Consider the following 16,141-nt stretch of genomic DNA (forward strand, 5'->3'; position numbering starts at 1 on the left):
ACCATCAACGCCCCGGCTGCACCTCCCGACCAGTTCAACGCCACCCCAGCGAACACAAGCTCCACCAGCCTCCCCCAGGAAACACAAAGACCCCTCAGCGATCCCAAACTCCCGAACGGCAGCGCATAGGGAGTGATTCACATAAAAGCCTGTTTATATAAGTGTGTTTTTAGGAGGGATTTAGCTAGCCTAATTTCTGTTTTTGCGTTCCGGCTCATAAAGAGTTAAAAGGTCAGCAGTATAGCTAGGGACTAGACCTTTCTGTGCTTTAAATGTAATCTTAACATCAATTCTAAATCTTACTGGTAGCCAGTGCAGATGTGCTAAGACTGGGGTAATATGGTCTCTACGTTTAGTGCCGGTTAAAATTCTAGCTGCAGCATTTTGAACAAGCTGGAGACGTGAGATCGATTTTTGACTGAGGCAGGTATAGAGAGAGTTGGAATAGTCTAGACGAGATGAAATGAAAGCATGAATTACCTTCTCTAAATCAGCATGAGATAAAAATGACTTGATTTTTGATGCATTTCTTAGTTGAAGGAAGCAGGACTGCACGACTCTCTTTACCTGCTCCTCGAAAGTCAGGTGACTGTCAAACATCACTCCTAAGTTTCTGGCCACAGGCTTTATGTTAGATGATAAGTCACCAAGATCATGTAAAATAAGATTTCTTGCGTTGGGCTGCCCGAATAAGACTATTTCAGTTTTGCTTCAGTTTCAGCATGGCTCTTTTACGTGTTTTTAATAGTTTTTTAATACAATGGACTTCTATGGCTGCTGGGACATGAGGCTTCACTGGGCACCGGCTGCATGGACGAGACTTGTTAGCAAAACAAATTCATTGCTGATTTTGTTATTTTCATAGGATTTGTTGACGGTAAGAAATGCATTAAAAAACACCGGCCTTATCCTTTAAAGGGGCGATAAGTCAAATTTTTACTGTCCCATCATGTCCCATCAGATCATGTTGCTGCTGAGATTTCTCTCTTTCAAAATAAACTTTCCGGCCCGTACATGCAGATCCAAGCAAGTTCTCAGTTTGTTTAACACTGTTTGTTGATGAAGACCTATTTTGTATTTTATCATTTGCTTAATTGAATTTTTCCCAATTATAGTCCATAAGCATACGGTATGTATGGACATGTCACGCCCTCATCTCCACTGCCTCCCACCACAGCCTATCAGCTCTCAGCTTCACCCTCCACACCTGTTTCTCATCACAGACTGATTGGACCTTTATATTTCCCCTTTGTTTCAGTTTCTCCTTGGTAGCGTTGCACCAGGTTCTCATATCCGTTCTCATTTATGCTTGTGAAGTTTTGATTTGGTGAACACTTTGTACCGAGCCTGGTTCAGATGTTATTAAAGTCTACCTGCACTTGCATCCTGACTATGGAGAGTTCTTCACAGGGAAACCTAATCTTGATATTGTGTTTTACTCTAGCCAGCTAGCTAGCTAAGTGTCTGCAGCTGTTCAGTCTGGATGTAGACGGCCATAAAAAAAAACATAATTAACCTTCAAGCTGAGAAGCTGCAAAGGCTTCATCGACTTGATCTGGTGGAATGAGTGAACTTCTGCCAAAACAGAATTAAGTCTTGATGCAAAGTTTTCATCTCGTTTAATTTAGCCAAAGAGTTTGAATTTACTTGGCGAAGTAGCTAGCGTTGTAGCTAGGCTAACGATGGAAGCTTGTTCTACCAGGGCAGAAAAACAAACCCGAAGAGCCGTTTCCAGGGGATTGTGGGAGAATCCTGTTTCAAACTCTTGGCCAATCAGAGCTGCCTTTGGCTCAGTGAGATCTCGTTATCCTGCGATTTATCATATCCCGAATTTCTCCAGTCATCCGTTGTGTTAGACGGAGGTGTAAATCTTAATTTATTTCTCCTGTCTGAATCACATCTCCTCCTATCTAATTGCTGTCAATAAATCCCTTCTATCTCTCTCTGTAGCCCTTACTTCATTTCTTTTCCAGACACTTCTCTCATATAATCAATCTATGGTGACAGAATTATTGAATCACATTGAATGCACATTTTCCGAAGTCTCTTTCAAGTCTTTCTAACCAGAAGACATTAGCAGAAATAGAAGTAATTTTGCTATAAATCGCACTTCTCAGCTCGGCATATAAAGAGCGGGAGAACATTCAGCACCATATTATTCTGCTGAACCTTCACAGCTCACAGTATTGTACAAAAGGCCGGTTTCAGCTGAGGAGCGTCTGTTCAGATCAAATCTTCCCACCAGCTGAGCCTCAAGGTGAGCCGACACGCAGCAGCAGATTAAAGAGCTGCTCATGAAAATCACATGAAAGATGCGTCCCAACCTGATGTAAAGCTGCTTTACTACAACACAGTTAATAATTAATGTCTTTCTGAGGCCTTCGCTCATCGCACCGCCTGACTTTTCAACCTTTCATCCGGTGGTGGTTTGTGGATAACAGGGCTGGGTGTCATTCTGACGGATGATTTACAGTGAGCGAGAAGGAGGGGCTGTTGTTGTTGAATCGACAGTTACAGGAAGATCTGTTTGAACAATAAGACTTCCTGCTGTGAACTACTCAATATTGTTCTTTTGAGGGAAATGCTGAAAATTCAATGCAGTAGAGGTACCAGGTAACATGGTGGAATATAGAGGCTTTGCATTTCACCAACCTGCTGCCACCAGCTGAGTCTCCATGATGGAGGAACACTGTAGAATAGTCTGTTAGTTAATAAAGTGTAAATCTGTAGAAACAGAGAGCAGCTGAGTCAGCTTGTTGTGGTGTGGCTGTAGATCCATTCAGTAACGTTCTCAGTAAAAGTGAATAGTGTGATAAGGTGGATTTGGTTACTGTGACACAGTAAACTGTCTTGTCTTTAGCCCTAGTCTCTACTCCAAAACACTCTGAGTTGTAGCTTGAGAAGAGTCAGCTCAGTTAACCTGAACAAACTGTTAGCTAGCTAACTAGCCGGCAAACACACTGATGTTAATGTGAACACGCTAACGCTAGCCGCTACTAGATACGTTAGCTAGTGTGCTAATCAGATGTGTTAACAACAAGACAGTGATGGTTAGCTGACCAGATACTATGGTTAGCTAGCTAACAAGCTGACATTATCTAAACACTAAATCAATCAGATGGATCAGTGATGAAATGATCAGTTCAGTCAGAAACAGACATAAATTAACCGTCTGTTCAATTCTGTTGAGACGACAGAAACACAGTCAGCTGCTCACAGAGCTGAGGACCTCCAAGATGGCCGCCAGAGGGTGTCACCTGAAAGCTCTATTAAACGGCTTCAAGGAAGGTCTCAATGTGACTGAAACATTTGCAAACACATAAACACATATTCTAGCATTTCAGGCTAATAAATGGAACAATATAGAAGCTCTCATGTCTCGACTTGTGACTTGTGCCTTTTGATTGCACTGTGTGAGTCACTTTGTATCAGCAGAGCAGGGCAGTAACTCTGTAGGGTTCGGGGTTCCATCCCTCTGGTTTCACCCGTCCTGAAGAAGTTCACACTCACTGAAAACTGTAAAGAGCTTTGAAATCATCCGCTGATGACAGATATAAATAAATAACAGCAGACATCTAACTGCAAAACCATCCTGCCTGAGGCTGATGGGAGCTGACGGGAGATGTGAGGGAAACAGAGACAACATGTTGTGTTGATGTGATATTCTGTTAGAAGAGCTTCGCCCAAACAGCTTCAGCACTGAATAAACCAAACTGTCTAATTACAGCAGAACTGTGTGGAACATGGATGGAACAACCTGAGCTCACACAATATGAAGTGAACACGACTTGTTAACACCAAACTACGTGTTGGTGGCATGTACAGTGTTGAAATTATGTTTACATGACGTTTACGTGGAGGAGGCTGGTTGAATATCTACTGACACTGTTGGATATCTACTGACACTGTTGGATATCTACTGACACTGTTGGATATCTACTGACACTGTTGAATATCTTCTAATTCTGTTGGATATCTACTGACACTGTTGGATATCTACTGACACTCTTGTTGGATATCTACTGACACTGTTGGATATCTACTGACACTGTTGAATATCTTCTAATTCTGTTGGATATCTACTGACACTGTTGGATATCTACTGACACTCTTGTTGGATATCTACTGACACTGTTGGATATCTACTGACACTCTTGTTGGATATCTACTGACACTGTTGAATATCTACTGACACTGTTGAATATCTTCTAATTCTGTTGGATATCTACTGACACTGTTGAATATCTACTGACACTGTTGGATATCTACTGACACTCTTGTTGAATATCTACTGACACTGTTGGATATCTACTGACACTCTTGTTGAATATCTACTGACACTGTTGAATATCTTCTAATTCTGTTGAATATCTACTGACACTGTTGAATATCTACTGACACTGTTGGATATCTACTGACACTCTTGTTGAATATCTACTGACACGGTTGGATATCTACTGACACTGTTGGATATCTACTGACACGGTTGGATATCTACTGACACTGTTGAATATCTACTGACACTGTTGGATATCTACTGACACGGTTGGATATCTACTGACAGTCTGTTGATAGTCAACAGTGGACTATCAAAATAAAGTGCTACCAAAAACAAAACAAAACAAAACAAACATCATAGCCCTGATCTGTATTTAAACTTCCATCTGTCTGTATCAGAGTCTGTCCAGTCTGCCTCTTCCTGACTGAAGAGTCCATCAGAGACAGAGAGGCTCAGTTTCATTACGCAGCGCTTCATGATCTCACTGCTCTCGAACGCAACTCATTATTTCACAGTGGGCTGTAATGGAAGCAGCAGCGAGCAGCAGCCAGACCTGAGGGGGTCATGAGATGATCTGTGGAATAGGAAGAAAAACAACATATTTCTACTACACAGATTTATGGGTGGGGGGGGGGGGGGGGGCGAGGGGTGGAGGTGGTGGGGGGGGGGGGGGGGGGGGGGGGGGGGCAGTAGGCATCACTTCGTTTCAATGAGTCACGAGCCAAAAAGGTTGAGAAACACTGTGACAGAGGGAGAAGCAGCTTTTCACTGGAAGCTCGCCGGTTTGATTCCTGGACCGACTGGGGAAAGTGTGAGAGCAACAGTCTCATCACTCAACACACACACACACACACACACACACACACACACACACACCATGTAAACCCCAATTGGTGTTGGATACCTTTCTGTGTATAATCATTGAATAAATAACTGTTGGGGGCCTTTGAGCAAGGCAGTGAACTGAGCTGGAGCAGCAGACTGGTTATACTGGTCAGCTCCCAGTATGAATGAGTGTGTGTGTGTGTGTGTGTGTGTGTGATACAGAGAGAGATGGGGTGGGGCTGAAAAAGAACATGGAGCTCAGCTGACTTTTCCTGAAAAAAATAAAGGTTAGAATAAAATTAGCAATGTTTCTAAGTCTGGAATACAACCAATATAATATTACTATTATTAATACTATTATATTATTAGTGTGTGTGTGTGTGTGTGTGTGTGTGAAAGCTGTGAGCTGTAACACACCAGTCTAGACCCTCACAGTGGACTGATGCGACAGAGCAAGATGAGGTGAGAGAATTACTTAAAATTTAATCAAATCAAAAAAAGTGATGCGCTGCTTTATCTCTTCATCACGACCGGAGGCTTCATCTGCTGCAGCTCCTCTGTCCCGCAGGTGATGACGAGCCTCGGCTCCTCTGACTCAAACACACAGTTTACTCTCATGTCAGGAGGAGGATACACACACATCCTGCTGGCAGCTGCTGGTCGAAAAACAAGAGGAGCTGCAACACTTCTGCTCCACTGCAACTTTATTCAGAAATATATAAAATACACGTTTCAGCCTCTGGGTCTGGGTCATTATGGAATTTTATCTATAATTTGTTGATTAAATGTTTTCCTTTACGGTCAACAAAATGTCCATTCCTCTTAATTTTGGAAATACTATAATATATGGAGCATGGCGAGTTGTCCAATCCAAGCTGACTCTCATCACCAATCACATTCAAACAAGTCAAGGAGCCGGTCTTTATAATCCTGCTGATCATTCACTCTGCTGCTGTCGACCTCCACCTCCCAACCTCCTCCTGTTATTATCTGTTCCCAGGATGCTGTGCAGCTCTCTCTGAATTATATCTGGTTTTATGTTGGTTTCATATTATTAATGATATGTCTACTCTGCCTTGGGGGGTTTATTGCGTTCCTCGCAGATTCTCTCACATGCTGCTCGGATTCATTGCGGAGCCTCAAGAGCAGAGACTTTTCCACCAAATACAACTGTAGAAACATTAGTGCTAATGGTCCAAACTGCTTTGACTTAAGGGTCTGTGACTGAAGTCATATTTAACAGTTTCACATGTAAATGTTTTGTCATTGACATTTTTCCGTTTGTTTCTGTATGATTCAGTGAGGAGGTAGAGGTGTTGAACATGATGAATCATCACAAAATAGCATGTGAATGCAATGCTGGAGTACTCAGATTACTGCACAGAACCCACCTGTGTAACTATAGCAACAGCAGAACCATAGCAACCAGCGTCAACATCAGCAACATGGCCGACCCTCTGGAGACTTTTATCGTATGTTGGGATGTAAACATCTGACATGGAGCGGTGCTAGCTAACCTGCTGTGTGTTAGCTGGACACACAAACTTCACCTTGTTTCCACTGACATGAGCTGAGCAGAGAGATCATGACAACATTTTTATGTATGGATGAACTATTCCTTCAAACGAGTTACGCAGGTTTTCCCGCCTCCACAGCAGGGGTGGAGCTAAAGGGAAGGCCGGGGTTGGCCACACCTGGTGCCGCCCCAAATTTTCTTGTACGTCATTGGCTGTTTGACTGACACACTGAAATTGCCTGAAATGTAAGACTGCATTGTTTTAAGTGACCAAGGCCTTTAGACAGAAAGAAGAGTGACAGGTGTTATGTTTCTTTTTTAAATTTTTCTATTCATCTAGAGCAGTGGTTCTCAACGTGGGGTCCGGGGACCACCAGGGGTCCTTGAGGGGGTTCCAGGGGGTCCCCAGCAAACTGGTGAATTGTTAAACTTCAGCTTTATTTAATTTACAAGAAGTTAACACAGTTAGAGAATGTAGAAGAATGACTGTTCTGATCATAGTTTCTCTGTTATCTCTCTACCTGCAATACAGACAGTCATGGAGTTCTGGACAAAAGCAGATCTGACAATAAAATTATTCTCAGATTTGGGTCCATATGGGGGTCTGTGGCTCTAATGTGAACTAAATTAGGGTCCTTGATATGAAAAAGGTTGAGAATCACTGATCTAGATTCCAGTCCATAATCTGTTTTTCACTTAAATAATCATTGGACAAAACAAGTCAAATGAAACTTAATATAATGTATAATTTGTTTACTAATTTGTTTCTCAGCATATTCAAACTTATTTGCTGAATCTTAGGTAAACACAGTCGATTAAAAACAAACTATATTGCATTATAGCTCATTTTTAACTCTCAATCTTGTTTTCATGCTAATGGTTTTTGGATCCCCCCCCAGGTCAGAGGTCAGAGGTCAGGCCGTCAGACCTGTGACTCTGAGGCTGCAGGATGCGGTCTGAGCGACGCCACGCAGCAGCCAGAGTCTTCATCACCAACAGCTGAGAGTTCTGCTGCTTCACAAAGTGCTTCATGCTTCAAAGCCCTCTGGGGTTTTTATCCCACCTGCACCAACTGCTGATTTGCATCTCTTCTTCTGTGGTTTGTTATCGTTGTCTTTTATCACGTCGCTTCAGTGTTTTAGCACCGTGAAAACCACCTGAACTTCAAAGCTGCTCCAGTTGAGTAGATTTTTTATGAAAAAATGCAGCCGTCTGAGTGTAAACAGGAAGTGATGCTGCATCATCTCCACTAACAGTAAACTCTGCTGTCAGTTTGCTCACTGGTGGGAAATCCAGGAGTTTCTCCTGAACAGCAGCAGAAAAGATCTTTGGTTTCCTTTGGTATAAAGCAGCTCAGACGCTTTGCTGAGCTCACCACACAAAACCAGATAATTAAACCTGATCTCAAGATAACAGGATAAAAAAAATCTGAGCAGCCACAGCCGCTCTGGGCTTCTGTACTGCTGCTCCAAATTGTTTGCGTTGTAATCCAACATCCAAGTTTCAGTGTCTGGTGACCTTTGACCTGCACAGTTTGAAAAAACCAAAAGAAATCTGACTGAGGCGTTTATATCCCCAATGAATGGAAAGACTGAGCAGAAATCTGTCTGTTAACCAGATTCTGTTTCTCTGATTATGACCTTAGTCTGATTAAAGTAATCAGTAGAAGATATTAAAGGTTCTGTGTGTAATTTTTGGTCCGGTGCTGGTCTCTATCGCTCAGCGTCGTCATGACAACAACACTCTGCCCTCCGCAGAGCGAGACCATCATCAGCACGGTGGGCAGGTTGGACTGTTTCACATCAACAACAGTGAACCCTCTATCAGGTTTTACCCAGTTAGACCATTTTTTCTGTTGGATGGAGTCTTTCTGTGATCAGGATCCTGACATCAGCAGACTCTGTTGGGACATATCGAAGGTAAGGAGTCGTAAACCTAAACTTCGAGCTGTTTGGAGGATTATATACATGCCGAATTTACCAGAACACCCTACAGATTAGTAATAAAGTCTCATATTTTCCAATGTGTGTTTTTTGCCGATAAGCAAGGAAAAAAGGGAGCTTGGTGTGGCAGCAGCCTTCAGCCTCGTGTTTCTGAACGCAGAAATCTGTTCACTTTGTTTCACTCTCTACCATCCAGGAACCTGCTGATATTTACTAGTCATATGATGCTTCGGGGAAGCAGAAATATTACACATTTAACAGTTTCAGTAGTTGGAGTATTGCCTAAATCAGGTTAAGATTGAATCATCAGTGTGTAAACAGGCTGAGTGCTGCTGTCTCCTGACTGTTTCCTCTCTCTGAGCTGCAGGCAGAGCAGCAGGAGAGAAGAGAAACGCTGAGCCAAACCACAGCAGCAGCTCCCAAAACACTGTCGCCCTGGATTAACAACTCACATACCATGTTTCTACTGAGAGAGGGGGGGGGGGGGGGAGGGGGTTGTTTCCCTGTGGGGATCAATGAAGAATCCAAAAAGTGAAAACGCTGAGCTGAACTCCCACAGAAGAACTGAGTCGCTGCTCAGCTCAAAACATCAGGAGGGAAACAGGAAGATCTCACTGACGAACCTCTGGCAGTTTGTGTTTAAAACATCCAACCCAGCAGGTCAGATACAGGCGACAGGGAGTCATGTGACCCATGAACAGGTGACAGGGAGTCATAATAATAATTATAATAATAATTGATTACATTTATATAGCGCTTTTCAAGGCACTCAAAGCGCTTCACATATCGGGGGGGGGGGGGGGACTCAACTCATCCACCACCGGGGTGATGCACGGCAGCTATCTCAGTGGAGAGTAGAGGACTGAAAGAGCCAATTAGGTAACGAGGGATGATTAGGTGGCCATGATGGAAGGAAGGCCTGTTTTCTGGGGGGAATTTTGCCAGGGCACCGGGGTTACACCCCTACTCTTGCGATGAGTGCCGATGGGATCTTTATTGACCACAGAGTCAGGACCTCGGTTTAACGTCTCATCCGAAGGACGGTGCTCACTCACAGGACAGAGTCCCTGTCTCTGCCCTGGGGCATTGGGGATATTATTCATGAGACCAGAGGGAAGAGCGCCTCCTACTGGTCCTCCAACACCACTTGGTCTCCCATCCAAGGACTAACCACAGCCAGACCTGCTTAGCTTCCCAGACAAGCTAGCGATGTGATGCAGGAGCTATGGTGCTGGCTGGTCATGTGACCCATCATACAGTCATGTCTGTGCATGGCGGCCTCAGACTGTCTTGTATTAGAAAATATCTATATATTTCACAGTATTTTTTTAAATGTTCTAGTAGTTGGTTGTTGTAGTGTCACTGTTATATTCTATGTAGGGAAACGCACAGACGTTGCTGTATGATCAGTCACATGACGTGCTGTCACCTGGGGAGCTTCATGATGCTGCGCTCCACTGGAAGTCAGAAGTCAGAAGTCAGTAGTTCCTAGTTGGTATTCCCGACTTCCGATCTAAATGTGTTCCGGTGCGTCTGCTGGGGAAAACACGGACACAACGCTCTGCCCGCTAACGTTAACGTTAGCTATCTGACGACGCTCTACTAACGTTAAGCTAGTTCATACAGCAAAGACTTCTATCTAGTAACGAAGCACAAGTCACTGAGTTACGTTACAAATGTTTTCATAATACAAAAACTTTCATATCAAGTAAAATCAAGTTTTATCAAGTACAAATTGATGCGAAGGGAATTCAGTTTACTTTTCACCGTGTGCGCCGCCATAGCGCTGTGACGTCATACCGCTGTGACATCATACCGCTGTGACATCATACCGCTGTGATGTCTGTTGCAAAGCGTTTGTTACAGGCTGTTATTGGCTGAGACGGCTGAGAATTCTCCGAGCCAGTTGCACAGCCGTGTGACAGACGTCTGTACGCAGCCAATGAGAACGCTCAACCCCCCGCGAATGGGATCAAACGAACCTCGAAAGCCGTTTCACATCATCGGGAACAAACGTTTTGCACCGCAGCAAAACGGTGCAAACTCTGAACGCGGCCCTGCTGATGGGTCACATGACTTCCTGCCACATGTCTGACTGGTGGTTTGTATGTTTTACATGCTGATGAAGACATTTTGCCCGGATAAACTGCTGGAGATCAGTCAGTAAGAGTTCTGCTTTTCCAGTTCAAGATCAGTGAAGTATTAAAGCAAAGCAAACTTTATTTATAGGCCACAGCACATAAATACCAAGAAGTGTCACAAAGTGCTTTACAGAAAACAAAGGAAAAAGGACAGCAAGTTAAAAAAAAAAAAAGCAGCAGCAGCAAAACAAGAAGCAGAAAGCAGGCAGACTGCAGCAGATACAAGCTGTTCAGATGCTCTGGTAAAAAGAAACGTCTTTAATTTGCCTCTAAATGAAGCTAATGTGTCATCAAACACACCACCGGCTCACTGCTGAACTTTAACTGTGGACAGATACTGAGCGCTGAGCTGATCATTAATTTTACCGTCAGCCTGTTAGTTTGAGGTCGTTAAACTTCAGCAGACCGAGACTGAACCGGTTTCTCTGCTAACATCCATCTGAGTCTGAAGCAGCTCAGTCTAATTGTTCTGCATTGATTTCCTGCTTGTTAAACGTGGCTCGGTGGTCGCTTTTAGTATCGGCTAATTATGACTTCCAGCAACAAAGTTAGGTTTGGTTTTCACCTGCCTGTCTGTCTGTCTGTCTGTCTGTCTGTCTGTATACCTGTCTGTCTCTCTCGGTCCAACGATCAGCTGATTAGATTTTGGTGCTGATCTGGGATTTACAATATTAGTTTTAATGGGTTTTTTTAATGTTTTTTAGCCAGAACTGTCATGTTGCGTTCATGTGCTGGTGGGAAAAACAGAAACTGTTACGGTGGCTGGAGGTTTGAAGATGGAGAGCTGTTCAGTGCTGGTGGAGGTTTGAGTCTGATGACTGACTTTTATTAGTTAGTGTTATGGTGATTACTGCTTCGTTTTTACCCACAGGGATCATATGAGTTTCATCATGTCTTGGATAAGTTTGTCTATTATGTTCCTCTATATAACTCCTCTCCTCCTCCTGTAGCTGTTGGACCCACAGACAGTATTGTCTGTAGTTGTTGGACCCACAGACAGTATTGTCTGTAGTTGTTGGACCCACAGACAGTATTGTCTGTAGTTGTTGGACCCACAGACAGTATTGTCTGTAGTTGTTGGACCCACAGACAGTCTTGTCTCCAGTCAGCTGTCAGTTGAAGCTCCGCTGCCTCTCGCTGCAACAACGAGTCCAAACTGTTTGTCAGAATATCTCCAGAAAAGTCGTTTGTGAAAACGATCCGGAGAGCGACCGACGTATTTCTCTCCGCGGCCCGGAGAGCGGCGGCACCGACCGTTTCCCCTCGGCGGATCGTCTTCTACTGAACTCTACTGTTTACGATCTGACCCGACCGTCCGGAACCAGATCACTCCGCCAGGAACCGCCTTTCACCCCACAGCGGAGCTCGCTGCTTCAACTGACAGCTGACTGGAGACAATACTGTCTGTGGGTCCAACAACTACAGACAATACTGTCTGTGGGTCCAACAGCTACAGACAATACTGTCTGTGGGTCCAACAACTACAGACAATACTGTCTGTGGGTCCAACAGCTACAGGAGGAAGAGAGGGATTATATTGAGGAACAAAATCAATGAACTGATCCTTTAAATCCTCTGGCAGCAGGCGTTCTGCTGGCTCAGCAGTCTAAGTTGTGTACCATGTAAACTGGACGTCCCAAGTTTGAATCCGGTCCAGGACCTTTGTCACGTGTCTTTCCTGTCTCTCTCAACTCTGAAGTATCTCAAAAATGCTAAAAAAAAATCCTCTGATAGCAGAAATATTTAACCTGCTGTCAGCCAAACATCTACAGCCAGCATCAGAACCAGAGCAGCAACATGAAGGATGCTTTACAGTCCCACAGCAGGAGTGTGTTTCTGTCTGTCTGTCTGCCTGTCTGTCTGTCTGTCTGTCTGTCTGTCTGTCTGCCTGTCTGTCTGTCTGTCTGTCTGTCTGCCTGTCTGTCTGTCTGTCTGTCTGTCTGTCTGTCTGCCTGTCTGTCTATCTGTCTGTCTATCTGTCTGTCTGTCTGTCTGTCTGCCTGTCTGTCTGCCTGTCTGCCTGTCTGCCTGTCTGTCTGCCTGTCTGTCTGTCTGTCTGTCTGTCTCTCTGTCTGCCTGTCTGTCTGTCTGTCTGCCTGTCTGTCTGTCTGTCTGCCTGCCTGTCTGTCTGTCTGCCTGTCTGTCTATCTGTCTGCCTGTCTCTCTGTCTGCCTGTCTGTCTGCCTGTCTGTCTCTCTGTCTGTACACAGCAGGGCTTCAGGAAAAGGAAATATTGACTCTCATCTGAAAGTGGAACAGGACTCAGGAGGAAACAGAACCAGTTCAGTTCAGATAAACCCAGTTAGAGACGGAGGAACCAGTACTACAGTAGTACAGTACTACAGTAGTACAGTACTACAGTACCATACTGACCCTGCTGTGGTACAGTATCAGTACTGTAGTAGTGTCAGTATCAGGTGTGAACAGTGAATGTGTCACCAGTGAGGAAATCCCTCCCAGCATCCCTTTCATCCTGAGAGACTGAAAACTATTCAGTATTTCACAAGAAAAAACCAGGGTTAGAGTTATGATAATAAACATATCTGGTAGAATTATGTTTTTTTCCTATCCCATAAATCATCTTGCGACATCCCCAACATTATCTCACGACTGCCTGGGGGGTCCAGAGCCGCAGGTTGAGAACCACTGCTTTAACTCACTCACATCCCATTAGAGCAGAAGAGGCTGCAGAGTGAAGAACCGCTTCGGAAAATCACAGTTTTAATAAATGAGATACGATGTTTCTTTTTTTTGGGATGCAGATCATCCCTCCATCACCCCCCCCCCCCCCCCGCTCCCTTCCTCCCTCCCTGCTGTGTTCCAGTCCAGTTTATCCACCTGATCAACAATCGATCACAACAAACTGATCAATACAACCTGCGACACACTAAAACACAAAGAACAAACAAAACAGTGTGTTGTTGTATTCCTGTTCTGTCAGACCAACACACACACACACACACACACACACACACACACACACACACAGCACCTCCCCTCATCCTCTACCAGTCCAACCTGTCAAGGCTGAATTTAATATTCTGACATCTGTTTATTATAATGAAATGGGAAACTGTAAGTGCCCCCCCCCCCCCCCCCCCCCCCCCCCCCCACACACACACACACACACACTGTCACACTGTTCTGTTATTCTAAACTACTAAACCATTAAAACTAGATCTGTTGAAAATGAACTAATCTTATGAAGCATCAACCTGTGTCTCAGTCCTACATGCCACACACACACACACACACACACACACACACACACACACACACACCTGTACCCTCATTTCATCAGGAGCATCACTCCTTACGAAAAAGAGATACTATAGAAATATCACAGCAACACTACACACTCTACGTCACCTCCCATAGGAATATTATAGAAATATCATAGAGATATCAGAGGAGAAACGCCAAAAATACCATAAAACATTACAAACTCACTATTCTGCACCTCAGACACACTGCAAGACCTGTACGAATATTATAGGAGTATTATAGTGATACTATAAAATATAAAAAAAATACCATGAAATACAATATAAACTCACTATTGAGAACCAGACAAATCATAAGACGCAATAGGAATATCATAGTGATACCATAAGAGATAAAAATACAGTGAAATACAATAATGACAGTAGAAACTTAGTATTGAGCATCATAGACTCACTGTTAGAGATATTATAGGAATATTACAGTGATTTATTATGAAGGGAAACTAATTGCAACAGCCAATCAAACATCAGCCTGGACAAACACGCTGCCACTCACCTTAAAGATGCATGAAAATTAATATCCAGAAAAAAAACCAAATCTCATCAGCGGGTGTGTAAAGTTTCCCGGCGCAGGTCGGAGCGCGTGTGATGCTGGGAGAGAGCGGCTCCCCTCCGCCTGTCCTTCATCCTCCTCCTCCTCCTCCTCTCCTCCTCTCCTCTCCTCCTCCTCCTCTCGGCTGCTCACAGCCTTTACAGCCCCCAGCCGCCTCTCTGCACTTTATAGCGGGGACTCCCTCCGCTGGAGCTGCTGGAGGAAGAGGAGGAGAGGAAGAGGAGGAGGAGAGGAGACTGCCTGGTCTGCGGCGCCCTCTGTCGGCAGCAGCAGGAGTTACAGCCTCTCATAGGGAATACAATAAATAGACTGTATAATGTAATTTTTTTTTATATATATATATATAAAAATATGTGTAAAACTGGAACTACAGTCTTGTAGTAGTTTATAGTAGTAGTAGTAGTACTAGTCTTGTCTTGTCTTGTTTATTTCTATCGCCCTTTATCACTGTCATGTCTCAATGGGCTTTATACATATCATCATATACATGACATATACCATACATCATACATATACATCCTATACTAGGTTCAGTGTTGGAAATAGTAGTTTTGTATTTCAAACTACTCAGATTGCAGTACTTTGTAGAATAGATCAGATTTCTTTTAAATGAAATATACTTTCAGATTCAGATTGTGTCTCTTCATTTTCACTAGAACACACTGATGATCCTGTTGAGACCAGAACCCTGATGGAGGAAACAAGAAGAACAGTCAGAACTTTTAAAGTAACGCTGTTGATAGATGTGTTTGGCGCACTTTTGCTTTTGAACCACCAGGTACCTGCATGGGGTTGTTATGGTTGTTGCTTTTGTAGTATTGGTTTGGTTTGTTTTTCAGTTTTGGGTGTACACCTTGTTTTGTTGTTGTAGTGTTTTGTGTTGACATGTCATTGTGGTTTGAAGGTATTTTTGGTTGGGTTTGTTTAGTTTGTTGTGTAGTTTTTCAGGGTTTGTTTGAGCTCTTTTGTTTTGGTTGTTTTTTTCCCCCAGGTTTAGTTTGAGGTATTCAGTATTGTCATGTTGTTGGTTCTTTATTTGTCATTCACCTTGTTTCATTTGTCTGAAGCCTTACCTTGCTGCTGTTGTCTGGTGAGATTCGATCCCAGGCCTCCAGGGCCACTCCGGGGGCAAGGATCTTACCCCTACACTATGGCCTCCAGGCCGACATGGGACTGCAGACTGGAGGATCTTACCTCTACACTATCTTTGGCACAGAGGGAGGCTGTTCCAGAAACACTAAGTCAAGAACTTAAGGAGCAAGCTGTAGGAAATTCAAATGCAAATACTTTATTTTTTCAAAAACACATTTACACAGCATTATAGCCATACAGGCCGATGCAAGATGCCATATGTACAGTTTCACTTATAGGTTCAGTTTATTTATAGGTTCTGTTTATATAGTTTATATAGTGTTCAAACTAATGGTGAGGGGTGAATCACAGCATCTCAGACCATTTCAAAACCCATTGGATAAACTGGTGGTCAAGCTAAAAGTAAACGATAAAAGTACGATGTTCTTAGTTCCTGAAAAGTTGACATTGTGGCGATAGGATTTCATCCTACAGCGATAGCTTTAGCAACAAGACTTTTATTTTGAAA

This window comes from Centroberyx gerrardi, chromosome 12 (assembly GCF_048128805.1).
Source record: "Centroberyx gerrardi isolate f3 chromosome 12, fCenGer3.hap1.cur.20231027, whole genome shotgun sequence".
NCBI classification, from domain to species: Eukaryota; Metazoa; Chordata; class Actinopteri; order Beryciformes; family Berycidae; genus Centroberyx; species Centroberyx gerrardi.